Source organism: Hyla sarda, unplaced genomic scaffold, assembly GCF_029499605.1.
Source record: "Hyla sarda isolate aHylSar1 unplaced genomic scaffold, aHylSar1.hap1 scaffold_921, whole genome shotgun sequence".
Lineage (NCBI taxonomy): Eukaryota > Metazoa > Chordata > Amphibia > Anura > Hylidae > Hyla > Hyla sarda.
The window spans coordinates 97,948-124,261 of NW_026610951.1; the positions used below are offsets into that span (position 1 = coordinate 97,948).

Below are 26,314 nucleotides of genomic sequence, written 5' to 3' on the forward strand. Positions count from 1 at the left end.
TGGGTGTTGGTTTGATACCGTTTGGGGACAGCCAAGGAGGCATCTGCAGGCAACAAAGGTAGGTGTGTGCTTGTGTGTGTGTTTCCTATGCAGATCCTAAGCCCAGTGTCACATGCAAGTAGGAGGAGTAAGAAGGGTTCCTGGCAAATCCGGGTTATGGATTGCATTTAAAAAGGCCCCGTGGGAGTGCAATGGGCCCCTGTCTTGCTGCTTAGCAATAATGGTATGGGTTTAGGTTCTGCTGTGTGTACTGGTGGTTGACTGCCCCCCAGCCCAGAGTGTGCATGGAAAATTGTCTGGCAGCCTCCCTGACAGCAAGCAGTGATAGTGCCCATGAAGGGCACCTTGTTGGGCCCGCCCCTTTCACGGTTATCGCTTCTCGGCCTTTTGGCTAAGATCAAGTGTAGTATCTGTTCTTATCAGTTTAATGTCTGACACGTCCCCTATCTGGGGACCATATATTAAATGGATTTTTGAGAACGGGGGCCGATTTCGAAGCTTGCTTCCGTCGCCCTATGCATTGACCCGATATGGCAGTATCTTCGGGTACAGTGCACCACCCCCTTACAGGGTTAAAAAGAAAGATTCCTACTTTCATTGCTACCTGCTTGCTGGCTAGCCAGCTAGCCAGCCCTGTGGGCCTTGCTGCTGCTGCAGCCAAAAAACAAAAGGTGGTGCTGCTGCTGCTTCTGCTGCTTCTGCTTCTGCTTGTGTCTGGCCGCTGTTGGAGCGTCCAGGCACAGGACTTCTGCTGCTGCTGACTAAATGGCCTCCTTAATTGGATCATTTGAGTAGCCAGCACACCTGTGCAGGTAGGGCATGACATGATAGGCAGCTGCCTTGATAGCGGGTGGGTGCTGAATGTTCCTAATTGACAAAATAAGATTAATGCTTATGAAGAAATATAAAATCTCATCCCTTCCCCAATATCGCGCCACACCCCTACCCCTTAATTCCCTGGTTGAACTTGATGGACATATGTCTTTTTTCGACCGTACTAACTATGTAACTATGTAACATAACATGGGGGGGGGGGGGGTCTCCTGGCTGTTCACACAGGTGTGTCATTGCTGTACATTGACCATGCATTGCTTCTGTGGTATTGCAAAGGCAAAGACAAATGCTTCCAGCCATCCATTGCACTAATGGATTGGTCATCAGCTGGCTGTCTATGTCCCGCATCAATATAGACCAAAGTACAGAGGGTTAGGCTATGCTATTGTGCACCTACCTGATGCATCAGAAGGTGCGAGGCCCTTGCTAAATTCTGTGCACAGACTTTGAGATCTATACTTTAGACTGTATCTAAACCTGCTCCAACATGGACTGACATTCTGGCCTACTTTCAGCCGATGCGACTTGTCTGTCGCTGAACAGTCGCTTTTTATGTATTCAGCACCTATGTATAATGTTGTAAAAATGCTCTAGAAGCTAAAGTCGCAGAAATGTCACACATATTTGGCCTGCAACTTTCTGTGCGACAAATTCAGACAGGAAAAATCAGTATAAATCCTTAGAAAATTATCCCCCAGTGTCTCCATCTGCTGGCGGTATTGAATAAGCATTGCTGCACTGATGGGGTATGCATTAGACAAAAAAAAAGAAGAAAAAGAAGAATAATACGCCCAGAAAAGAGGCGAAAAGGAGAAAAACGTAAAAAAACGTGAAAAAAAAGTAAGAGGAAGAGAAGGGAAAAAAAGGTGGAAATGGGTTTAAAAGTGATTTCGGCGGAGAAATATATATATATATATATATATATATATATATATATATATATATACGCGCACACACACACATATATATAAACGTATTCTCCGTTGAGATATTGCAGCCGCTGCTGTGTCCAGGCCCAGGAGCCTTAGCACTGTGCTGTGATGTCACTCAATACCACTGACATCACTAGGTGTAAACAACATCTCTCCTTTGCTGTGTATGTGACTATGGAGCTGTTTGGTGATGTCGTCTATTATGGCCTTCATAGAAGCAACAGGAGATTGTTGCATCCATCTAGAACCCTCAGAACTACAGTGCTATGATGTCACTCACTTCCACAGGCCTTGCAGAGTGTAAACAACAACAACCCAGCTTTGTTGTGTATGTAACCATAGGGATTTGTGATGTCACCTAGAACCTTCACAGCAGCGACAGCTTTATGAGGAGCATCAGCACTGCTCTGCCTGAGCAGAACCATCACCGCCATAGGTTGTCAAATAACCCGGGTTTAACCCACACAGGTAAGTCCAATGGGGTGCAGGCATGTCCTCTATGCTTACAGCTTCCCGTGGGTGTTGGTTTGATACCGTTTGGGGACAGCCAAGGAGGCATCTGCAGGCAACAAAGGTAGGTGTGTGCTTGTGTGTGTGTTTCCTATGCAGATCCTAAGCCCAGTGTCACATGCAAGTAGGAGGAGTAAGAAGGGTTCCTGGCAAATCCGGGTTATGGATTGCATTTAAAAAGGCCCCGTGGGAGTGCAATGGGCCCCTGTCTTGCTGCTTAGCAATAATGGTATGGGTTTAGGTTCTGCTGTGTGTACTGGTGGTTGACTGCCCCCCAGCCCAGAGTGTGCATGGAAAATTGTCTGGCACCCTCCCTGACAGCAAGCAGTGATAGTGCCCATGAAGGGCACCTTGTTGGGCCCGCCCCTTTCACGGTTATCGCTTCTCGGCCTTTTGGCTAAGATCAAGTGTAGTATCTGTTCTTATCAGTTTAATATCTGATACGTCCCCTATCTGGGGACCATATATTAAATGGATTTTTGAGAACGGGGGCCGATTTCGAAGCTTGCTTCCGTCGCCCTATGCATTGACCCGATATGGCAGTATCTTCGGGTACAGTGCACCACCCCCTTACAGGGTTAAAAAGAAAGATTCCTACTTTCATTGCTACCTGCTTGCTGGCTAGCCAGCTAGCCAGCCCTGTGGGCCTTGCTGCTGCTGCAGCCAAAAAACAAAAGGTGGTGCTGCTGCTGCTTCTGCTTCTGCTTGTGTCTGGCCGCTGTTGGAGCGTCCAGGCACAGGACTTCTGCTGCTGCTGACTAAATGGCCTCCTTAATTGGATCATTTGAGTAGCCAGCACACCTGTGCAGGTAGGGCATGACATGATAGGCAGCTGCCTTGATAGCGGGTGGGTGCTGAATGTTCCTAATTGACAAAATAAGATTAATGCTTATGAAGAAATATAAAATCTCATCCCTTCCCCAATATCGCGCCACACCCCTACCCCTTAATTCCCTGGTTGAACTTGATGGACATATGTCTTTTTTCGACCGTACTAACTATGTAACTATGTAACATAACATGGGGGGGGGGGGGGTCTCCTGGCTGTTCACACAGGTGTGTCATTGCTGTACATTGACCATGCATTGCTTCTGTGGTATTGCAAAGGCAAAGACAAATGCTTCCAGCCATCCATTGCACTAATGGATTGGTCATCAGCTGGCTGTCTATGTCCCGCATCAATATAGACCAAAGTACAGAGGGTTAGGCTATGCTATTGTGCACCTACCTGATGCATCAGAAGGTGCGAGGCCCTTGCTAAATTCTGTGCACAGACTTTGAGATCTATACTTTAGACTGTATCTAAACCTGCTCCAACATGGACTGACATTCTGGCCTACTTTCAGCCGATGCGACTTGTCTGTCGCTGAACAGTCGCTTTTTATGTATTCAGCACCTATGTATAATGTTGTAAAAATGCTCTAGAAGCTAAAGTCGCAGAAATGTCACACATATTTGGCCTGCAACTTTCTGTGCGACAAATTCAGACAGGAAAAATCAGTATAAATCCTTAGAAAATTATCCCCCAGTGTCTCCATCTGCTGGCGGTATTGAATAAGCATTGCTGCACTGATGGGGTATGCATTAGACGAAAAAAAAGAAGAAAAAGAAGAATAATACGCCCAGAAAAGAGGCGAAAAGGAGAAAAACGTAAAAAAACGTGAAAAAAAAGTAAGAGGAAGAGAAGGGAAAAAAAGGTGGAAATGGGTTTAAAAGTGATTTCGGCGGAGAAATATATATATATATATATATATATATATATATATATATATATATATATATATATACGCGCACACACACACATATATATAAACGTATTCTCCGTTGAGATATTGCAGCCGCTGCTGTGTCCAGGCCCAGGAGCCTTAGCACTGTGCTGTGATGTCACTCAATACCACTGACATCACTAGGTGTAAACAACATCTCTCCTTTGCTGTGTATGTGACTATGGAGCTGTTTGGTGATGTCGTCTATTATGGCCTTCATAGAAGCAACAGGAGATTGTTGCATCCATCTAGAACCCTCAGAACTACAGTGCTATGATGTCACTCACTTCCACAGGCCTTGCAGAGTGTAAACAACAACAACCCAGCTTTGTTGTGTATGTAACCATAGGGATTTGTGATGTCACCTAGAACCTTCACAGCAGCGACAGCTTTATGAGGAGCATCAGCACTGCTCTGCCTGAGCAGAACCATCACCGCCATAGGTTGTCAAATAACCCGGGTTTAACCCACACAGGTAAGTCCAATGGGGTGCAGGCATGTCCTCTATGCTTACAGCTTCCCGTGGGTGTTGGTTTGATACCGTTTGGGGACAGCCAAGGAGGCATCTGCAGGCAACAAAGGTAGGTGTGTGCTTGTGTGTGTGTTTCCTATGCAGATCCTAAGCCCAGTGTCACATGCAAGTAGGAGGAAGTAAGAAGGGTTCCTGGCAAATCCGGGTTATGGATTGCATTTAAAAAGGCCCCGTGGGAGTGCAATGGGCCCCTGTCTTGCTGCTTAGCAATAATGGTATGGGTTTAGGTTCTGCTGTGTGTACTGGTGGTTGACTGCCCCCCAGCCCAGAGTGTGCATGGAAAATTGTCTGGCAGCCTCCCTGACAGCAAGCAGTGATAGTGCCCATGAAGGGCACCTTGTTGGGCCCGCCCCTTTCACGGTTATCGCTTCTCGGCCTTTTGGCTAAGATCAAGTGTAGTATCTGTTCTTATCAGTTTAATATCTGATACGTCCCCTATCTGGGGACCATATATTAAATGGATTTTTGAGAACGGGGGCCGATTTCGAAGCTTGCTTCCGTCGCCCTATGCATTGACCCGATATGGCAGTATCTTCGGGTACAGTGCACCACCCCCTTACAGGGTTAAAAAGAAAGATTCCTACTTTCATTGCTACCTGCTTGCTGGCTAGCCAGCTAGCCAGCCCTGTGGGCCTTGCTGCTGCTGCAGCCAAAAAACAAAAGGTGGTGCTGCTGCTGCTGCTTCTGCTGCTTCTGCTTCTGCTTGTGTCTGGCCGCTGTTGGAGCGTCCAGGCACAGGACTTCTGCTGCTGCTGACTAAATGGCCTCCTTAATTGGATCATTTGAGTAGCCAGCACACCTGTGCAGGTAGGGCATGACATGATAGGCAGCTGCCTTGATAGCGGGTGGGTGCTGAATGTTCCTAATTGACAAAATAAGATTAATGCTTATGAAGAAATATAAAATCTCATCCCTTCCCCAATATCGCGCCACACCCCTACCCCTTAATTCCCTGGTTGAACTTGATGGACATATGTCTTTTTTCGACCGTACTAACTATGTAACTATGTAACATAACATGGGGGGGGGGGGGGGGGTCTCCTGGCTGTTCACACAGGTGTGTCATTGCTGTACATTGACCATGCATTGCTTCTGTGGTATTGCAAAGGCAAAGACAAATGCTTCCAGCCATCCATTGCACTAATGGATTGGTCATCAGCTGGCTGTCTATGTCCCGCATCAATATAGACCAAAGTACAGAGGGTTAGGCTATGCTATTGTGCACCTACCTGATGCATCAGAAGGTGCGAGGCCCTTGCTAAATTCTGTGCACAGACTTTGAGATCTATACTTTAGACTGTATCTAAACCTGCTCCAACATGGACTGACATTCTGGCCTACTTTCAGCCGATGCGACTTGTCTGTCGCTGAACAGTCGCTTTTTATGTATTCAGCACCTATGTATAATGTTGTAAAAATGCTCTAGAAGCTAAAGTCGCAGAAATGTCACACATATTTGGCCTGCAACTTTCTGTGCGACAAATTCAGACAGGAAAAATCAGTATAAATCCTTAGAAAATTATCCCCCAGTGTCTCCATCTGCTGGCGGTATTGAATAAGCATTGCTGCACTGATGGGGTATGCATTAGACGAAAAAAAAGAAGAAAAAGAAGAATAATACGCCCAGAAAAGAGGCGAAAAGGAGAAAAACGTAAAAAAACGTGAAAAAAAAGTAAGAGGAAGAGAAGGGAAAAAAAGGTGGAAATGGGTTTAAAAGTGATTTCGGCGGAGAAATATATATATATATATATATATATATATATATATATATATATATACGCGCACACACACACATATATATAAACGTATTCTCCGTTGAGATATTGCAGCCGCTGCTGTGTCCAGGCCCAGGAGCCTTAGCACTGTGCTGTGATGTCACTCAATACCACTGACATCACTAGGTGTAAACAACATCTCTCCTTTGCTGTGTATGTGACTATGGAGCTGTTTGGTGATGTCGTCTATTATGGCCTTCATAGAAGCAACAGGAGATTGTTGCATCCATCTAGAACCCTCAGAACTACAGTGCTATGATGTCACTCACTTCCACAGGCCTTGCAGAGTGTAAACAACAACAACCCAGCTTTGTTGTGTATGTAACCATAGGGATTTGTGATGTCACCTAGAACCTTCACAGCAGCGACAGCTTTATGAGGAGCATCAGCACTGCTCTGCCTGAGCAGAACCATCACCGCCATAGGTTGTCAAATAACCCGGGTTTAACCCACACAGGTAAGTCCAATGGGGTGCAGGCATGTCCTCTATGCTTACAGCTTCCCGTGGGTGTTGGTTTGATACCGTTTGGGGACAGCCAAGGAGGCATCTGCAGGCAACAAAGGTAGGTGTGTGCTTGTGTGTGTGTTTCCTATGCAGATCCTAAGCCCAGTGTCACATGCAAGTAGGAGGAGTAAGAAGGGTTCCTGGCAAATCCGGGTTATGGATTGCATTTAAAAAGGCCCCGTGGGAGTGCAATGGGCCCCTGTCTTGCTGCTTAGCAATAATGGTATGGGTTTAGGTTCTGCTGTGTGTACTGGTGGTTGACTGCCCCCCAGCCCAGAGTGTGCATGGAAAATTGTCTGGCAGCCTCCCTGACAGCAAGCAGTGATAGTGCCCATGAAGGGCACCTTGTTGGGCCCGCCCCTTTCACGGTTATCGCTTCTCGGCCTTTTGGCTAAGATCAAGTGTAGTATCTGTTCTTATCAGTTTAATATCTGATACGTCCCCTATCTGGGGACCATATATTAAATGGATTTTTGAGAACGGGGGCCGATTTCGAAGCTTGCTTCCGTCGCCCTATGCATTGACCCGATATGGCAGTATCTTCGGGTACAGTGCACCACCCCCTTACAGGGTTAAAAAGAAAGATTCCTACTTTCATTGCTACCTGCTTGCTGGCTAGCCAGCTAGCCAGCCCTGTGGGCCTTGCTGCTGCTGCAGCCAAAAAACAAAAGGTGGTGCTGCTGCTGCTTCTGCTGCTTCTGCTTCTGCTTGTGTCTGGCCGCTGTTGGAGCGTCCAGGCACAGGACTTCTGCTGCTGCTGACTAAATGGCCTCCTTAATTGGATCATTTGAGTAGCCAGCACACCTGTGCAGGTAGGGCATGACATGATAGGCAGCTGCCTTGATAGCGGGTGGGTGCTGAATGTTCCTAATTGACAAAATAAGATTAATGCTTATGAAGAAATATAAAATCTCATCCCTTCCCCAATATCGCGCCACACCCCTACCCCTTAATTCCCTGGTTGAACTTGATGGACATATGTCTTTTTTCGACCGTACTAACTATGTAACTATGTAACATAACATGGGGGGGGGGGGGGGTCTCCTGGCTGTTCACACAGGTGTGTCATTGCTGTACATTGACCATGCATTGCTTCTGTGGTATTGCAAAGGCAAAGACAAATGCTTCCAGCCATCCATTGCACTAATGGATTGGTCATCAGCTGGCTGTCTATGTCCCGCATCAATATAGACCAAAGTACAGAGGGTTAGGCTATGCTATTGTGCACCTACCTGATGCATCAGAAGGTGCGAGGCCCTTGCTAAATTCTGTGCACAGACTTTGAGATCTATACTTTAGACTGTATCTAAACCTGCTCCAACATGGACTGACATTCTGGCCTACTTTCAGCCGATGCGACTTGTCTGTCGCTGAACAGTCGCTTTTTATGTATTCAGCACCTATGTATAATGTTGTAAAAATGCTCTAGAAGCTAAAGTCGCAGAAATGTCACACATATTTGGCCTGCAACTTTCTGTGCGACAAATTCAGACAGGAAAAATCAGTATAAATCCTTAGAAAATTATCCCCCAGTGTCTCCATCTGCTGGCGGTATTGAATAAGCATTGCTGCACTGATGGGGTATGCATTAGACGAAAAAAAAGAAGAAAAAGAAGAATAATACGCCCAGAAAAGAGGCGAAAAGGAGAAAAACGTAAAAAAACGTGAAAAAAAAGTAAGAGGAAGAGAAGGGAAAAAAAGGTGGAAATGGGTTTAAAAGTGATTTCGGCGGAGAAATATATATATATATATATATATATATATATATATATATATATATATACGCGCACACACACACATATATATAAACGTATTCTCCGTTGAGATATTGCAGCCGCTGCTGTGTCCAGGCCCAGGAGCCTTAGCACTGTGCTGTGATGTCACTCAATACCACTGACATCACTAGGTGTAAACAACATCTCTCCTTTGCTGTGTATGTGACTATGGAGCTGTTTGGTGATGTCGTCTATTATGGCCTTCATAGAAGCAACAGGAGATTGTTGCATCCATCTAGAACCCTCAGAACTACAGTGCTATGATGTCACTCACTTCCACAGGCCTTGCAGAGTGTAAACAACAACAACCCAGCTTTGTTGTGTATGTAACCATAGGGATTTGTGATGTCACCTAGAACCTTCACAGCAGCGACAGCTTTATGAGGAGCATCAGCACTGCTCTGCCTGAGCAGAACCATCACCGCCATAGGTTGTCAAATAACCCGGGTTTAACCCACACAGGTAAGTCCAATGGGGTGCAGGCATGTCCTCTATGCTTACAGCTTCCCGTGGGTGTTGGTTTGATACCGTTTGGGGACAGCCAAGGAGGCATCTGCAGGCAACAAAGGTAGGTGTGTGCTTGTGTGTGTGTTTCCTATGCAGATCCTAAGCCCAGTGTCACATGCAAGTAGGAGGAGTAAGAAGGGTTCCTGGCAAATCCGGGTTATGGATTGCATTTAAAAAGGCCCCGTGGGAGTGCAATGGGCCCCTGTCTTGCTGCTTAGCAATAATGGTATGGGTTTAGGTTCTGCTGTGTGTACTGGTGGTTGACTGCCCCCCAGCCCAGAGTGTGCATGGAAAATTGTCTGGCAGCCTCCCTGACAGCAAGCAGTGATAGTGCCCATGAAGGGCACCTTGTTGGGCCCGCCCCTTTCACGGTTATCGCTTCTCGGCCTTTTGGCTAAGATCAAGTGTAGTATCTGTTCTTATCAGTTTAATATCTGATACGTCCCCTATCTGGGGACCATATATTAAATGGATTTTTGAGAACGGGGGCCGATTTCGAAGCTTGCTTCCGTCGCCCTATGCATTGACCCGATATGGCAGTATCTTCGGGTACAGTGCACCACCCCCTTACAGGGTTAAAAAGAAAGATTCCTACTTTCATTGCTACCTGCTTGCTGGCTAGCCAGCTAGCCAGCCCTGTGGGCCTTGCTGCTGCTGCAGCCAAAAAACAAAAGGTGGTGCTGCTGCTGCTTCTGCTGCTTCTGCTTCTGCTTGTGTCTGGCCGCTGTTGGAGCGTCCAGGCACAGGACTTCTGCTGCTGCTGACTAAATGGCCTCCTTAATTGGATCATTTGAGTAGCCAGCACACCTGTGCAGGTAGGGCATGACATGATAGGCAGCTGCCTTGATAGCGGGTGGGTGCTGAATGTTCCTAATTGACAAAATAAGATTAATGCTTATGAAGAAATATAAAATCTCATCCCTTCCCCAATATCGCGCCACACCCCTACCCCTTAATTCCCTGGTTGAACTTGATGGACATATGTCTTTTTTCGACCGTACTAACTATGTAACTATGTAACATAACATGGGGGGGGGGGGGGGGGGTCTCCTGGCTGTTCACACAGGTGTGTCATTGCTGTACATTGACCATGCATTGCTTCTGTGGTATTGCAAAGGCAAAGACAAATGCTTCCAGCCATCCATTGCACTAATGGATTGGTCATCAGCTGGCTGTCTATGTCCCGCATCAATATAGACCAAAGTACAGAGGGTTAGGCTATGCTATTGTGCACCTACCTGATGCATCAGAAGGTGCGAGGCCCTTGCTAAATTCTGTGCACAGACTTTGAGATCTATACTTTAGACTGTATCTAAACCTGCTCCAACATGGACTGACATTCTGGCCTACTTTCAGCCGATGCGACTTGTCTGTCGCTGAACAGTCGCTTTTTATGTATTCAGCACCTATGTATAATGTTGTAAAAATGCTCTAGAAGCTAAAGTCGCAGAAATGTCACACATATTTGGCCTGCAACTTTCTGTGCGACAAATTCAGACAGGAAAAATCAGTATAAATCCTTAGAAAATTATCCCCCAGTGTCTCCATCTGCTGGCGGTATTGAATAAGCATTGCTGCACTGATGGGGTATGCATTAGACGAAAAAAAAGAAGAAAAAGAAGAATAATACGCCCAGAAAAGAGGCGAAAAGGAGAAAAACGTAAAAAAACGTGAAAAAAAAGTAAGAGGAAGAGAAGGGAAAAAAAGGTGGAAATGGGTTTAAAAGTGATTTCGGCGGAGAAATATATATATATATATATATATATATATATATATATATATATATATACGCGCACACACACACATATATATAAACGTATTCTCCGTTGAGATATTGCAGCCGCTGCTGTGTCCAGGCCCAGGAGCCTTAGCACTGTGCTGTGATGTCACTCAATACCACTGACATCACTAGGTGTAAACAACATCTCTCCTTTGCTGTGTATGTGACTATGGAGCTGTTTGGTGATGTCGTCTATTATGGCCTTCATAGAAGCAACAGGAGATTGTTGCATCCATCTAGAACCCTCAGAACTACAGTGCTATGATGTCACTCACTTCCACAGGCCTTGCAGAGTGTAAACAACAACAACCCAGCTTTGTTGTGTATGTAACCATAGGGATTTGTGATGTCACCTAGAACCTTCACAGCAGCGACAGCTTTATGAGGAGCATCAGCACTGCTCTGCCTGAGCAGAACCATCACCGCCATAGGTTGTCAAATAACCCGGGTTTAACCCACACAGGTAAGTCCAATGGGGTGCAGGCATGTCCTCTATGCTTACAGCTTCCCGTGGGTGTTGGTTTGATACCGTTTGGGGACAGCCAAGGAGGCATCTGCAGGCAACAAAGGTAGGTGTGTGCTTGTGTGTGTGTTTCCTATGCAGATCCTAAGCCCAGTGTCACATGCAAGTAGGAGGAGTAAGAAGGGTTCCTGGCAAATCCGGGTTATGGATTGCATTTAAAAAGGCCCCGTGGGAGTGCAATGGGCCCCTGTCTTGCTGCTTAGCAATAATGGTATGGGTTTAGGTTCTGCTGTGTGTACTGGTGGTTGACTGCCCCCCAGCCCAGAGTGTGCATGGAAAATTGTCTGGCAGCCTCCCTGACAGCAAGCAGTGATAGTGCCCATGAAGGGCACCTTGTTGGGCCCGCCCCTTTCACGGTTATCGCTTCTCGGCCTTTTGGCTAAGATCAAGTGTAGTATCTGTTCTTATCAGTTTAATATCTGATACGTCCCCTATCTGGGGACCATATATTAAATGGATTTTTGAGAACGGGGGCCGATTTCGAAGCTTGCTTCCGTCGCCCTATGCATTGACCCGATATGGCAGTATCTTCGGGTACAGTGCACCACCCCCTTACAGGGTTAAAAAGAAAGATTCCTACTTTCATTGCTACCTGCTTGCTGGCTAGCCAGCTAGCCAGCCCTGTGGGCCTTGCTGCTGCTGCAGCCAAAAAACAAAAGGTGGTGCTGCTGCTGCTTCTGCTGCTTCTGCTTCTGCTTGTGTCTGGCCGCTGTTGGAGCGTCCAGGCACAGGACTTCTGCTGCTGCTGACTAAATGGCCTCCTTAATTGGATCATTTGAGTAGCCAGCACACCTGTGCAGGTAGGGCATGACATGATAGGCAGCTGCCTTGATAGCGGGTGGGTGCTGAATGTTCCTAATTGACAAAATAAGATTAATGCTTATGAAGAAATATAAAATCTCATCCCTTCCCCAATATCGCGCCACACCCCTACCCCTTAATTCCCTGGTTGAACTTGATGGACATATGTCTTTTTTCGACCGTACTAACTATGTAACTATGTAACATAACATGGGGGGGGGGGGGGGGGTCTCCTGGCTGTTCACACAGGTGTGTCATTGCTGTACATTGACCATGCATTGCTTCTGTGGTATTGCAAAGGCAAAGACAAATGCTTCCAGCCATCCATTGCACTAATGGATTGGTCATCAGCTGGCTGTCTATGTCCCGCATCAATATAGACCAAAGTACAGAGGGTTAGGCTATGCTATTGTGCACCTACCTGATGCATCAGAAGGTGCGAGGCCCTTGCTAAATTCTGTGCACAGACTTTGAGATCTATACTTTAGACTGTATCTAAACCTGCTCCAACATGGACTGACATTCTGGCCTACTTTCAGCCGATGCGACTTGTCTGTCGCTGAACAGTCGCTTTTTATGTATTCAGCACCTATGTATAATGTTGTAAAAATGCTCTAGAAGCTAAAGTCGCAGAAATGTCACACATATTTGGCCTGCAACTTTCTGTGCGACAAATTCAGACAGGAAAAATCAGTATAAATCCTTAGAAAATTATCCCCCAGTGTCTCCATCTGCTGGCGGTATTGAATAAGCATTGCTGCACTGATGGGGTATGCATTAGACGAAAAAAAAGAAGAAAAAGAAGAATAATACGCCCAGAAAAGAGGCGAAAAGGAGAAAAACGTAAAAAAACGTGAAAAAAAAGTAAGAGGAAGAGAAGGGAAAAAAAGGTGGAAATGGGTTTAAAAGTGATTTCGGCGGAGAAATATATATATATATATATATATATATATATATATATATATATATACGCGCACACACACACATATATATAAACGTATTCTCCGTTGAGATATTGCAGCCGCTGCTGTGTCCAGGCCCAGGAGCCTTAGCACTGTGCTGTGATGTCACTCAATACCACTGACATCACTAGGTGTAAACAACATCTCTCCTTTGCTGTGTATGTGACTATGGAGCTGTTTGGTGATGTCGTCTATTATGGCCTTCATAGAAGCAACAGGAGATTGTTGCATCCATCTAGAACCCTCAGAACTACAGTGCTATGATGTCACTCACTTCCACAGGCCTTGCAGAGTGTAAACAACAACAACCCAGCTTTGTTGTGTATGTAACCATAGGGATTTGTGATGTCACCTAGAACCTTCACAGCAGCGACAGCTTTATGAGGAGCATCAGCACTGCTCTGCCTGAGCAGAACCATCACCGCCATAGGTTGTCAAATAACCCGGGTTTAACCCACACAGGTAAGTCCAATGGGGTGCAGGCATGTCCTCTATGCTTACAGCTTCCCGTGGGTGTTGGTTTGATACCGTTTGGGGACAGCCAAGGAGGCATCTGCAGGCAACAAAGGTAGGTGTGTGCTTGTGTGTGTGTTTCCTATGCAGATCCTAAGCCCAGTGTCACATGCAAGTAGGAGGAGTAAGAAGGGTTCCTGGCAAATCCGGGTTATGGATTGCATTTAAAAAGGCCCCGTGGGAGTGCAATGGGCCCCTGTCTTGCTGCTTAGCAATAATGGTATGGGTTTAGGTTCTGCTGTGTGTACTGGTGGTTGACTGCCCCCCAGCCCAGAGTGTGCATGGAAAATTGTCTGGCAGCCTCCCTGACAGCAAGCAGTGATAGTGCCCATGAAGGGCACCTTGTTGGGCCCGCCCCTTTCACGGTTATCGCTTCTCGGCCTTTTGGCTAAGATCAAGTGTAGTATCTGTTCTTATCAGTTTAATATCTGATACGTCCCCTATCTGGGGACCATATATTAAATGGATTTTTGAGAACGGGGCCGATTTCGAAGCTTGCTTCCGTCGCCCTATGCATTGACCCGATATGGCAGTATCTTCGGGTACAGTGCACCACCCCCTTACAGGGTTAAAAAGAAAGATTCCTACTTTCATTGCTACCTGCTTGCTGGCTAGCCAGCTAGCCAGCCCTGTGGGCCTTGCTGCTGCTGCAGCCAAAAGACAAAAGGTGGTGCTGCTGCTGCTTCTGCTGCTTCTGCTTCTGCTTGTGTCTGGCCGCTGTTGGAGCGTCCAGGCACAGGACTTCTGCTGCTGCTGACTAAATGGCCTCCTTAATTGGATCATTTGAGTAGCCAGCACACCTGTGCAGGTAGGGCATGACATGATAGGCAGCTGCCTTGATAGCGGGTGGGTGCTGAATGTTCCTAATTGACAAAATAAGATTAATGCTTATGAAGAAATATAAAATCTCATCCCTTCCCCAATATCGCGCCACACCCCTACCCCTTAATTCCCTGGTTGAACTTGATGGACATATGTCTTTTTTCGACCGTACTAACTATGTAACTATGTAACATAACATGGGGGGGGGGGGGGGGGTCTCCTGGCTGTTCACACAGGTGTGTCATTGCTGTACATTGACCATGCATTGCTTCTGTGGTATTGCAAAGGCAAAGACAAATGCTTCCAGCCATCCATTGCACTAATGGATTGGTCATCAGCTGGCTGTCTATGTCCCGCATCAATATAGACCAAAGTACAGAGGGTTAGGCTATGCTATTGTGCACCTACCTGATGCATCAGAAGGTGCGAGGCCCTTGCTAAATTCTGTGCACAGACTTTGAGATCTATACTTTAGACTGTATCTAAACCTGCTCCAACATGGACTGACATTCTGGCCTACTTTCAGCCGATGCGACTTGTCTGTCGCTGAACAGTCGCTTTTTATGTATTCAGCACCTATGTATAATGTTGTAAAAATGCTCTAGAAGCTAAAGTCGCAGAAATGTCACACATATTTGGCCTGCAACTTTCTGTGCGACAAATTCAGACAGGAAAAATCAGTATAAATCCTTAGAAAATTATCCCCCAGTGTCTCCATCTGCTGGCGGTATTGAATAAGCATTGCTGCACTGATGGGGTATGCATTAGACGAAAAAAAAGAAGAAAAAGAAGAATAATACGCCCAGAAAAGAGGCGAAAAGGAGAAAAACGTAAAAAAACGTGAAAAAAAAGTAAGAGGAAGAGAAGGGAAAAAAAGGTGGAAATGGGTTTAAAAGTGATTTCGGCGGAGAAATATATATATATATATATATATATATATATATATATATATATATATATACGCGCACACACACACATATATATAAACGTATTCTCCGTTGAGATATTGCAGCCGCTGCTGTGTCCAGGCCCAGGAGCCTTAGCACTGTGCTGTGATGTCACTCAATACCACTGACATCACTAGGTGTAAACAACATCTCTCCTTTGCTGTGTATGTGACTATGGAGCTGTTTGGTGATGTCGTCTATTATGGCCTTCATAGAAGCAACAGGAGATTGTTGCATCCATCTAGAACCCTCAGAACTACAGTGCTATGATGTCACTCACTTCCACAGGCCTTGCAGAGTGTAAACAACAACAACCCAGCTTTGTTGTGTATGTAACCATAGGGATTTGTGATGTCACCTAGAACCTTCACAGCAGCGACAGCTTTATGAGGAGCATCAGCACTGCTCTGCCTGAGCAGAACCATCACCGCCATAGGTTGTCAAATAACCCGGGTTTAACCCACACAGGTAAGTCCAATGGGGTGCAGGCATGTCCTCTATGCTTACAGCTTCCCGTGGGTGTTGGTTTGATACCGTTTGGGGACAGCCAAGGAGGCATCTGCAGGCAACAAAGGTAGGTGTGTGCTTGTGTGTGTGTTTCCTATGCAGATCCTAAGCCCAGTGTCACATGCAAGTAGGAGGAGTAAGAAGGGTTCCTGGCAAATCCGGGTTATGGATTGCATTTAAAAAGGCCCCGTGGGAGTGCAATGGGCCCCTGTCTTGCTGCTTAGCAATAATGGTATGGGTTTAGGTTCTGCTGTGTGTACTGGTGGTTGACTGCCCCCCAGCCCAGAGTGTGCATGGAAAATTGTCTGGCAGCCTCCCTGACAGCAAGCAGTGATAGTGCCCATGAAGGGCACCTTGTTGGGCCCGCCCCTTTCACGGTTATCGCTTCTCGGCCTTTTGGCTAAGATCAAGTGTAGTATCTGTTCTTATCAGTTTAATATCTGATACGTCCCCTATCTGGGGACCATATATTAAATGGATTTTTGAAAACGGGGGCCGATTTCGAAGCTTGCTTCCGTCGCCCTATGCATTGACCCGATATGGCAGTATCTTCGGGTACAGTGCACCACCCCCTTACAGGGTTAAAAAGAAAGATTCCTACTTTCATTGCTACCTGCTTGCTGGCTAGCCAGCTAGCCAGCCCTGTGGGCCTTGCTGCTGCTGCAGCCAAAAAACAAAAGGTGGTGCTGCTGCTGCTTCTGCTGCTTCTGCTTCTGCTTGTGTCTGGCCGCTGTTGGAGCGTCCAGGCACAGGACTTCTGCTGCTGCTGACTAAATGGCCTCCTTAATTGGATCATTTGAGTAGCCAGCACACCTGTGCAGGTAGGGCATGACATGATAGGCAGCTGCCTTGATAGCGGGTGGGTGCTGAATGTTCCTAATTGACAAAATAAGATTAATGCTTATGAAGAAATATAAAATCTCATCCCTTCCCCAATATCGCGCCACACCCCTACCCCTTAATTCCCTGGTTGAACTTGATGGACATATGTCTTTTTTCGACCGTACTAACTATGTAACTATGTAACATAACATGGGGGGGGGGGGGTCTCCTGGCTGTTCACACAGGTGTGTCATTGCTGTACATTGACCATGCATTGCTTCTGTGGTATTGCAAAGGCAAAGACAAATGCTTCCAGCCATCCATTGCACTAATGGATTGGTCATCAGCTGGCTGTCTATGTCCCGCATCAATATAGACCAAAGTACAGAGTGTTAGGCTATGCTATTGTGCACCTACCTGATGCATCAGAAGGTGCGAGGCCCTTGCTAAATTCTGTGCACAGACTTTGAGATCTATACTTTAGACTGTATCTAAACCTGCTCCAACATGGACTGACATTCTGGCCTACTTTCAGCCGATGCGACTTGTCTGTCGCTGAACAGTCGCTTTTTATGTATTCAGCACCTATGTATAATGTTGTAAAAATGCTCTAGAAGCTAAAGTCGCAGAAATGTCACACATATTTGGCCTGCAACTTTCTGTGCGACAAATTCAGACAGGAAAAATCAGTATAAATCCTTAGAAAATTATCCCCCAGTGTCTCCATCTGCTGGCGGTATTGAATAAGCATTGCTGCACTGATGGGGTATGCATTAGACGAAAAAAAAGAAGAAAAAGAAGAATAATACGCCCAGAAAAGAGGCGAAAAGGAGAAAAACGTAAAAAAACGTGAAAAAAAAGTAAGAGGAAGAGAAGGGAAAAAAAGGTGGAAATGGGTTTAAAAGTGATTTCGGCGGAGAAATATATATATATATATATATATATATATATATATATACGCGCACACACACACATATATATAAACGTATTCTCCGTTGAGATATTGCAGCCGCTGCTGTGTCCAGGCCCAGGAGCCTTAGCACTGTGCTGTGATGTCACTCAATACCACTGACATCACTAGGTGTAAACAACATCTCTCCTTTGCTGTGTATGTGACTATGGAGCTGTTTGGTGATGTCGTCTATTATGGCCTTCATAGAAGCAACAGGAGATTGTTGCATCCATCTAGAACCCTCAGAACTACAGTGCTATGATGTCACTCACTTCCACAGGCCTTGCAGAGTGTAAACAACAACAACCCAGCTTTGTTGTGTATGTAACCATAGGGATTTGTGATGTCACCTAGAACCTTCACAGCAGCGACAGCTTTATGAGGAGCATCAGCACTGCTCTGCCTGAGCAGAACCATCACCGCCATAGGTTGTCAAATAACCCGGGTTTAACCCACACAGGTAAGTCCAATGGGGTGCAGGCATGTCCTCTATGCTTACAGCTTCCCGTGGGTGTTGGTTTGATACCGTTTGGGGACAGCCAAGGAGGCATCTGCAGGCAACAAAGGTAGGTGTGTGCTTGTGTGTGTGTTTCCTATGCAGATCCTAAGCCCAGTGTCACATGCAAGTAGGAGGAGTAAGAAGGGTTCCTGGCAAATCCGGGTTATGGATTGCATTTAAAAAGGCCCCGTGGGAGTGCAATGGGCCCCTGTCTTGCTGCTTAGCAATAATGGTATGGGTTTAGGTTCTGCTGTGTGTACTGGTGGTTGACTGCCCCCCAGCCCAGAGTGTGCATGGAAAATTGTCTGGCAGCCTCCCTGACAGCAAGCAGTGATAGTGCCCATGAAGGGCACCTTGTTGGGCCCGCCCCTTTCACGGTTATCGCTTCTCGGCCTTTTGGCTAAGATCAAGTGTAGTATCTGTTCTTATCAGTTTAATATCTGATACGTCCCCTATCTGGGGACCATATATTAAATGGATTTTTGAGAACGGGGGCCGATTTCGAAGCTTGCTTCCGTCGCCCTATGCATTGACCCGATATGGCAGTATCTTCGGGTACAGTGCACCACCCCCTTACAGGGTTAAAAAGAAAGATTCCTACTTTCATTGCTACCTGCTTGCTGGCTAGCCAGCTAGCCAGCCCTGTGGGCCTTGCTGCTGCTGCAGCCAAAAAACAAAAGGTGGTGCTGCTGCTGCTTCTGCTGCTTCTGCTTCTGCTTGTGTCTGGCCGCTGTTGGAGCGTCCAGGCACAGGACTTCTGCTGCTGCTGACTAAATGGCCTCCTTAATTGGATCATTTGAGTAGCCAGCACACCTGTGCAGGTAGGGCATGACATGATAGGCAGCTGCCTTGATAGCGGGTGGGTGCTGAATGTTCCTAATTGACAAAATAAGATTAATGCTTATGAAGAAATATAAAATCTCATCCCTTCCCCAATATCGCGCCACACCCCTACCCCTTAATTCCCTGGTTGAACTTGATGGACATATGTCTTTTTTCGACCGTACTAACTATGTAACTATGTAACATAACATGGGGGGGGGGGGGGGTCTCCTGGCTGTTCACACAGGTGTGTCATTGCTGTACATTGACCATGCATTGCTTCTGTGGTATTGCAAAGGCAAAGACAAATGCTTCCAGCCATCCATTGCACTAATGGATTGGTCATCAGCTGGCTGTCTATGTCCCGCATCAATATAGACCAAAGTACAGAGGGTTAGGCTATGCTATTGTGCACCTACCTGATGCATCAGAAGGTGCGAGGCCCTTGCTAAATTCTGTGCACAGACTTTGAGATCTATACTTTAGACTGTATCTAAACCTGCTCCAACATGGACTGACATTCTGGCCTACTTTCAGCCGATGCGACTTGTCTGTCGCTGAACAGTCGCTTTTTATGTATTCAGCACCTATGTATAATGTTGTAAAAATGCTCTAGAAGCTAAAGTCGCAGAAATGTCACACATATTTGGCCTGCAACTTTCTGTGCGACAAATTCAGACAGGAAAAATCAGTATAAATCCTTAGAAAATTATCCCCCAGTGTCTCCATCTGCTGGCGGTATTGAATAAGCATTGCTGCACTGATGGGGTATGCATTAGACGAAAAAAAAGAAGAAAAAGAAGAATAATACGCCCAGAAAAGAGGCGAAAAGGAGAAAAACGTAAAAAAACGTGAAAAAAAAGTAAGAGGAAGAGAAGGGAAAAAAAGGTGGAAATGGGTTTAAAAGTGATTTCGGCGGAGAAATATATATATATATATATATATATATATATATATATATATATATATATATATATACGCGCACACACACACATATATATAAACGTATTCTCCGTTGAGATATTGCAGCCGCTGCTGTGTCCAGGCCCAGGAGCCTTAGCACTGTGCTGTGATGTCACTCAATACCACTGACATCACTAGGTGTAAACAACATCTCTCCTTTGCTGTGTATGTGACTATGGAGCTGTTTGGTGATGTCGTCTATTATGGCCTTCATAGAAGCAACAGGAGATTGTTGCATCCATCTAGAACCCTCAGAACTACAGTGCTATGATGTCACTCACTTCCACAGGCCTTGCAGAGTGTAAACAACAACAACCCAGCTTTGTTGTGTATGTAACCATAGGGATTTGTGATGTCACCTAGAACCTTCACAGCAGCGACAGCTTTATGAGGAGCATCAGCACTGCTCTGCCTGAGCAGAACCATCACCGCCATAGGTTGTCAAATAACCCGGGTTTAACCCACACAGGTAAGTCCAATGGGGTGCAGGCATGTCCTCTATGCTTACAGCTTCCCGTGGGTGTTGGTTTGATACCGTTTGGGGACAGCCAAGGAGGTATCTGCAGGCAACAAAGGTAGGTGTGTGCTTGTGTGTGTGTTTCCTATGCAGATCCTAAGCCCAGTGTCACATGCAAGTAGGAGGAGTAAGAAGGGTTCCTGGCAAATCCGGGTTATGGATTGCATTTAAAAAGGCCCCGTGGGAGTGCAATGGGCCCCTGTCTTGCTGCTTAGCAATAATGGTATGGGTTTAGGTTCTGCTGTGTGTACTGGTGGTTGACTGCCCCCCAGCCCAGAGTGTGCATGGAAAATTGTCTGGCAGCCTCCCTGACAGCAAGCAGTGATAGTGCCCATGAAGGGCACCTTGTTGGGCCCGCCCCTTTCACGGTTATCGCTTCTCGGCCTTTTGGCTAAGATCAAGTGTAGTATCTGCTCACTTGGTCTGGTCAGAGGGTGTCTGGGGTACCCGGCTCCTTGGCCTGGGGGGATCGTCCTTCTTAACGGAGGGACTTCACCCCCCTGCTGCTATTAGGGAGCCGGCTTAGTCCCCAGACAACGGGAGGCGATCACCCTTCACTGCCCACTCTTTGGTGGGGGAGTGTTTTTCTGTCCCTGCCTGGACACGCCTATTGAAGATGGAAGAGATCATGGACACCTCTCAATCTGTTGGAGAGGAGGTTCCTTTTTTTGGGAAGATCAAGAATGGGGTCCGGATCCTGCTGAAAGACCTTGAGAAGAAAAGAAGAGGACTTTCCTTTGTAATGGAGGAAATTCTTTTTGGAGTTTTGGAAATTGCAAAGACACAAATCCTTTCCATGTTGGAATTTCCAAAGAAAGGGTGCTTTGATGTTATTTTGGTTTCCGAAGAGGATTATGATTTATTTTGGAAGAAATTTGAGACAATCAAGTCTGATCCAGTGTGGGAGGGCGTGGAAGTCATTCCCCACTTTCCCAGGAGAGAAAGAATTTTAACGGTGAGGATGTATAGTCCTTACGTCCCTGAGGAGGATATTATAATTCTTTTGACCCAATTTTGTGAGGAAATTGCGCCACTTGGGAAAATTTATAATCAGTATGGAGTCTGGACAACAAAGTGGAGATTTAAAGTAAAGTTCAAGGAAGACGCAGATGGAAGAGTTCTTTATCCCCCTGCCCGTTTTAAAATAGGGGTTATCAATGGAGATATGTTTTTTGCAGGTATGCAGAATTTCTGTAGAAAATGCAAGAAATATGGCCATTTAAAGGAAGAGTGCACCTCAATGTGGTGCCAAAAATGCCAAAAAGAAGGTCATGAAATCGAATCCTGTAGCCAAAAAAGTAAATGTAATTTATGTAACAAAATTGGTCACATGTATGTGAACTGTCCAAAGAGGAAGAAGAAAAGAGAAGAAGAAGTTTCTGAACAAGAGCCAGAAATTAAAAGATCTGTGGTAACCCAAGAGCCAAAAATTGTTGGAAAAGAGATGATAGTAGAAGAAAAGAACATTGGAGAGCATGAGAGTAAAAAGAAAAATGAAGAGCCGGTGAGAGATTTAAGAGGATATTCAGGGTCTTTCCAAACTATTTTGGAGAGAGCTCCAGATGAGGAAAGAGAATTGTTCTTACAGGACCTGGATAATCTATTATCCACCTTTAAAGCCAAGTTGCCTGCAGTAGGAAACAAAGTTTATGATTCTTTTCGCCCTGACGTGGATCGATTTATGGTAACTTATAAAATACCGGCCTGGTTGGCCATCCCAGTAAAAAGGGAAATGGAAAAAGGAAGCTTAACCTATGGTTTAATTGATTACTTGGCAGTTTACGCCCGGAGAAAGGGAATGAATTTGTTATAATTTTGGAATGTTTATTATTTTTATTGTTGTTATAATATTTTATTTCAATTTGTCTTTTTTTAGGAATAAATAAAAGTGTTACCTGATGATGAACAAAACAATCGAGTCCATATAAGATCTTGGAGCTCTGATTGAGTTCTGAGGGCTAACTTAAAAAAAAAAAATCTGTTCTTATCAGTTTAATATCTGATACGTCCCCTATCTGGGGACCATATATTAAATGGATTTTTGAGAACGGGGGCCGATTTCGAAGCTTGCTTCCGTCGCCCTATGCATTGACCCGATATGGCAGTATCTTCGGGTACAGTGCACCACCCCCTTACAGGGTTAAAAAGAAAGATTCCTACTTTCATTGCTACCTGCTTGCTGGCTAGCCAGCTAGCCAGCCCTGTGGGCCTTGCTGCTGCTGCAGCCAAAAAACAAAAGGTGGTGCTGCTGCTGCTTCTGCTGCTTCTGCTTCTGCTTGTGTCTGGCCGCTGTTGGAGCGTCCAGGCACAGGACTTCTGCTGCTGCTGACTAAATGGCCTCCTTAATTGGATCATTTGAGTAGCCAGCACACCTGTGCAGGTAGGGCATGACATGATAGGCAGCTGCCTTGATAGCGGGTGGGTGCTGAATGTTCCTAATTGACAAAATAAGATTAATGCTTATGAAGAAATATAAAATCTCATCCCTTCCCCAATATCGCGCCACACCCCTACCCCTTAATTCCCTGGTTGAACTTGATGGACATATGTCTTTTTTCGACCGTACTAACTATGTAACTATGTAACATAACATGGGGGGGGGGGGGGGGGTCTCCTGGCTGTTCACACAGGTGTGTCATTGCTGTACATTGACCATGCATTGCTTCTGTGGTATTGCAAAGGCAAAGACAAATGCTTCCAGCCATCCATTGCACTAATGGATTGGTCATCAGCTGGCTGTCTATGTCCCGCATCAATATAGTCCAAAGTACAGAGGGTTAGGCTATGCTATTGTGCACCTACCTGATGCATCAGAAGGTGCGAGGCCCTTGCTAAATTCTGTGCACAGACTTTGAGATCTATACTTTAGACTGTATCTAAACCTGCTCCAACATGGACTGACATTCTGGCCTACTTTCAGCCGATGCGACTTGTCTGTCGCTGAACAGTCGCTTTTTATGTATTCAGCACCTATGTATAATGTTGTAAAAATGCTCTAGAAGCTAAAGTCGCAGAAATGTCACACATATTTGGCCTGCAACTTTCTGTGCGACAAATTCAGACAGGAAAAATCAGTATAAATCCTTAGAAAATTATCCCCCAGTGTCTCCATCTGCTGGCGGTATTGAATAAGCATTGCTGCACTGATGGGGTATGCATTAGACGAAAAAAAAGAAGAAAAAGAAGAATAATACGCCCAGAAAAGAGGCGAAAAGGAGAAAAACGTAAAAAAACGTGAAAAAAAAGTAAGAGGAAGAGAAGGGAAAAAAAGGTGGAAATGGGTTTAAAAGTGATTTCGGCGGAGAAATATATATATATATATATATATATATATATATATATATATATACGCGCACACACACACATATATATAAACGTATTCTCCGTTGAGATATTGCAGCCGCTGCTGTGTCCAGGCCCAGGAGCCTTAGCACTGTGCTGTGATGTCACTCAATACCACTGACATCACTAGGTGTAAACAACATCTCTCCTTTGCTGTGTATGTGACTATGGAGCTGTTTGGTGATGTCGTCTATTATGGCCTTCATAGAAGCAACAGGAGATTGTTGCATCCATCTAGAACCCTCAGAACTACAGTGCTATGATGTCACTCACTTCCACAGGCCTTGCAGAGTGTAAACAACAACAACCCAGCTTTGTTGTGTATGTAACCATAGGGATTTGTGATGTCACCTAGAACCTTCACAGCAGCGACAGCTTTATGAGGAGCATCAGCACTGCTCTGCCTGAGCAGAACCATCACCGCCATAGGTTGTCAAATAACCCGGGTTTAACCCACACAGGTAAGTCCAATGGGGTGCAGGCATGTCCTCTATGCTTACAGCTTCCCGTGGGTGTTGGTTTGATACCGTTTGGGGACAGCCAAGGAGGCATCTGCAGGCAACAAAGGTAGGTGTGTGCTTGTGTGTGTGTTTCCTATGCAGATCCTAAGCCCAGTGTCACATGCAAGTAGGAGGAGTAAGAAGGGTTCCTGGCAAATCCGGGTTATGGATTGCATTTAAAAAGGCCCCGTGGGAGTGCAATGGGCCCCTGTCTTGCTGCTTAGCAATAATGGTATGGGTTTAGGTTCTGCTGTGTGTACTGGTGGTTGACTGCCCCCCAGCCCAGAGTGTGCATGGAAAATTGTCTGGCAGCCTCCCTGACAGCAAGCAGTGATAGTGCCCATGAAGGGCACCTTGTTGGGCCCGCCCCTTTCACGGTTATCGCTTCTCGGCCTTTTGGCTAAGATCAAGTGTAGTATCTGTTCTTATCAGTTTAATATCTGATACGTCCCCTATCTGGGGACCATATATTAAATGGATTTTTGAGAACGGGGGCCGATTTCGAAGCTTGCTTCCGTCGCCCTATGCATTGACCCGATATGGCAGTATCTTCGGGTACAGTGCACCACCCCCTTACAGGGTTAAAAAGAAAGATTCCTACTTTCATTGCTACCTGCTTGCTGGCTAGCCAGCTAGCCAGCCAGCCCTGTGGGCCTTGCTGCTGCTGCAGCCAAAAAACAAAAGGTGGTGCTGCTGCTGCTTCTGCTGCTTCTGCTTCTGCTTGTGTCTGGCCGCTGTTGGAGCGTCCAGGCACAGGACTTCTGCTGCTGCTGACTAAATGGCCTCCTTAATTGGATCATTTGAGTAGCCAGCACACCTGTGCAGGTAGGGCATGACATGATAGGCAGCTGCCTTGATAGCGGGTGGGTGCTGAATGTTCCTAATTGACAAAATAAGATTAATGCTTATGAAGAAATATAAAATCTCATCCCTTCCCCAATATCGCGCCACACCCCTACCCCTTAATTCCCTGGTTGAACTTGATGGACATATGTCTTTTTTCGACCGTACTAACTATGTAACTATGTAACATAACATGGGGGGGGGGGGGGTCTCCTGGCTGTTCACACAGGTGTGTCATTGCTGTACATTGACCATGCATTGCTTCTGTGGTATTGCAAAGGCAAAGACAAATGCTTCCAGCCATCCATTGCACTAATGGATTGGTCATCAGCTGGCTGTCTATGTCCCGCATCAATATAGACCAAAGTACAGAGGGTTAGGCTATGCTACTGTGCACCTACCTGATGCATCAGAAGGTGCGAGGCCCTTGCTAAATTCTGTGCACAGACTTTGAGATCTATACTTTAGACTGTATCTAAACCTGCTCCAACATGGACTGACATTCTGGCCTACTTTCAGCCGATGCGACTTGTCTGTCGCTGAACAGTCGCTTTTTATGTATTCAGCACCTATGTATAATGTTGTAAAAATGCTCTAGAAGCTAAAGTCGCAGAAATGTCACACATATTTGGCCTGCAACTTTCTGTGCGACAAATTCAGACAGGAAAAATCAGTATAAATCCTTAGAAAATTATCCCCCAGTGTCTCCATCTGCTGGCGGTATTGAATAAGCATTGCTGCACTGATGGGGTATGCATTAGACGAAAAAAAAGAAGAAAAAGAAGAATAATACGCCCAGAAAAGAGGCGAAAAGGAGAAAAACGTAAAAAAACGTGAAAAAAAAGTAAGAGGAAGAGAAGGGAAAAAAAGGTGGAAATGGGTTTAAAAGTGATTTCGGCGGAGAAATATATATATATATATATATATATATATATATATATATATATATATATACGCGCACACACACACATATATATAAACGTATTCTCCGTTGAGATATTGCAGCCGCTGCTGTGTCCAGGCCCAGGAGCCTTAGCACTGTGCTGTGATGTCACTCAATACC

General features: G+C 45.7%; 11 non-coding genes and 1 pseudogene across 11 annotated transcripts; all 12 read left to right on the top strand.

Moving 5' to 3' along the window:
- Positions 1-371: 371 nt before the first annotated feature.
- LOC130349727 (U2 spliceosomal RNA) lies at positions 372-562 on the top strand. Its single transcript, XR_008886999.1, has one exon. It is a non-coding gene; the product is annotated as a U2 spliceosomal RNA (small nuclear RNA).
- A 2,091-nt stretch (positions 563-2,653) lies between these two features.
- Positions 2,654-2,844, top strand: LOC130349711 (U2 spliceosomal RNA). The gene has a single exon (XR_008886985.1). It is a non-coding gene; the product is annotated as a U2 spliceosomal RNA (small nuclear RNA).
- A 2,093-nt stretch (positions 2,845-4,937) lies between these two features.
- LOC130349712 (U2 spliceosomal RNA) lies at positions 4,938-5,128 on the top strand. Its single transcript, XR_008886986.1, has one exon. It is a non-coding gene; the product is annotated as a U2 spliceosomal RNA (small nuclear RNA).
- A 2,097-nt stretch (positions 5,129-7,225) lies between these two features.
- On the top strand, positions 7,226-7,416 carry LOC130349715 (U2 spliceosomal RNA). The gene has a single exon (XR_008886988.1). It is a non-coding gene; the product is annotated as a U2 spliceosomal RNA (small nuclear RNA).
- A 2,094-nt stretch (positions 7,417-9,510) lies between these two features.
- LOC130349716 (U2 spliceosomal RNA) lies at positions 9,511-9,701 on the top strand. Its single transcript, XR_008886989.1, has one exon. It is a non-coding gene; the product is annotated as a U2 spliceosomal RNA (small nuclear RNA).
- Positions 9,702-11,798: 2,097 nt separating this feature from the next.
- Positions 11,799-11,989, top strand: LOC130349717 (U2 spliceosomal RNA). Its single transcript, XR_008886990.1, has one exon. It is a non-coding gene; the product is annotated as a U2 spliceosomal RNA (small nuclear RNA).
- A 2,094-nt stretch (positions 11,990-14,083) lies between these two features.
- On the top strand, positions 14,084-14,273 carry LOC130349723 (U2 spliceosomal RNA). Its single transcript, XR_008886996.1, has one exon. It is a non-coding gene; the product is annotated as a U2 spliceosomal RNA (small nuclear RNA).
- A 2,098-nt stretch (positions 14,274-16,371) lies between these two features.
- On the top strand, positions 16,372-16,562 carry LOC130349688 (U2 spliceosomal RNA). The gene has a single exon (XR_008886965.1). It is a non-coding gene; the product is annotated as a U2 spliceosomal RNA (small nuclear RNA).
- Positions 16,563-18,644: 2,082 nt separating this feature from the next.
- On the top strand, positions 18,645-18,835 carry LOC130349718 (U2 spliceosomal RNA). Its single transcript, XR_008886991.1, has one exon. It is a non-coding gene; the product is annotated as a U2 spliceosomal RNA (small nuclear RNA).
- A 2,102-nt stretch (positions 18,836-20,937) lies between these two features.
- On the top strand, positions 20,938-21,074 carry LOC130349741 (U2 spliceosomal RNA; annotated as a pseudogene).
- Positions 21,075-22,509: 1,435 nt separating this feature from the next.
- Positions 22,510-22,696, top strand: LOC130349733 (U2 spliceosomal RNA). Its single transcript, XR_008887005.1, has one exon. It is a non-coding gene; the product is annotated as a U2 spliceosomal RNA (small nuclear RNA).
- A 2,092-nt stretch (positions 22,697-24,788) lies between these two features.
- Positions 24,789-24,979, top strand: LOC130349719 (U2 spliceosomal RNA). The gene has a single exon (XR_008886992.1). It is a non-coding gene; the product is annotated as a U2 spliceosomal RNA (small nuclear RNA).
- The last annotated feature ends 1,335 nt before the right edge of the window (positions 24,980-26,314 follow it).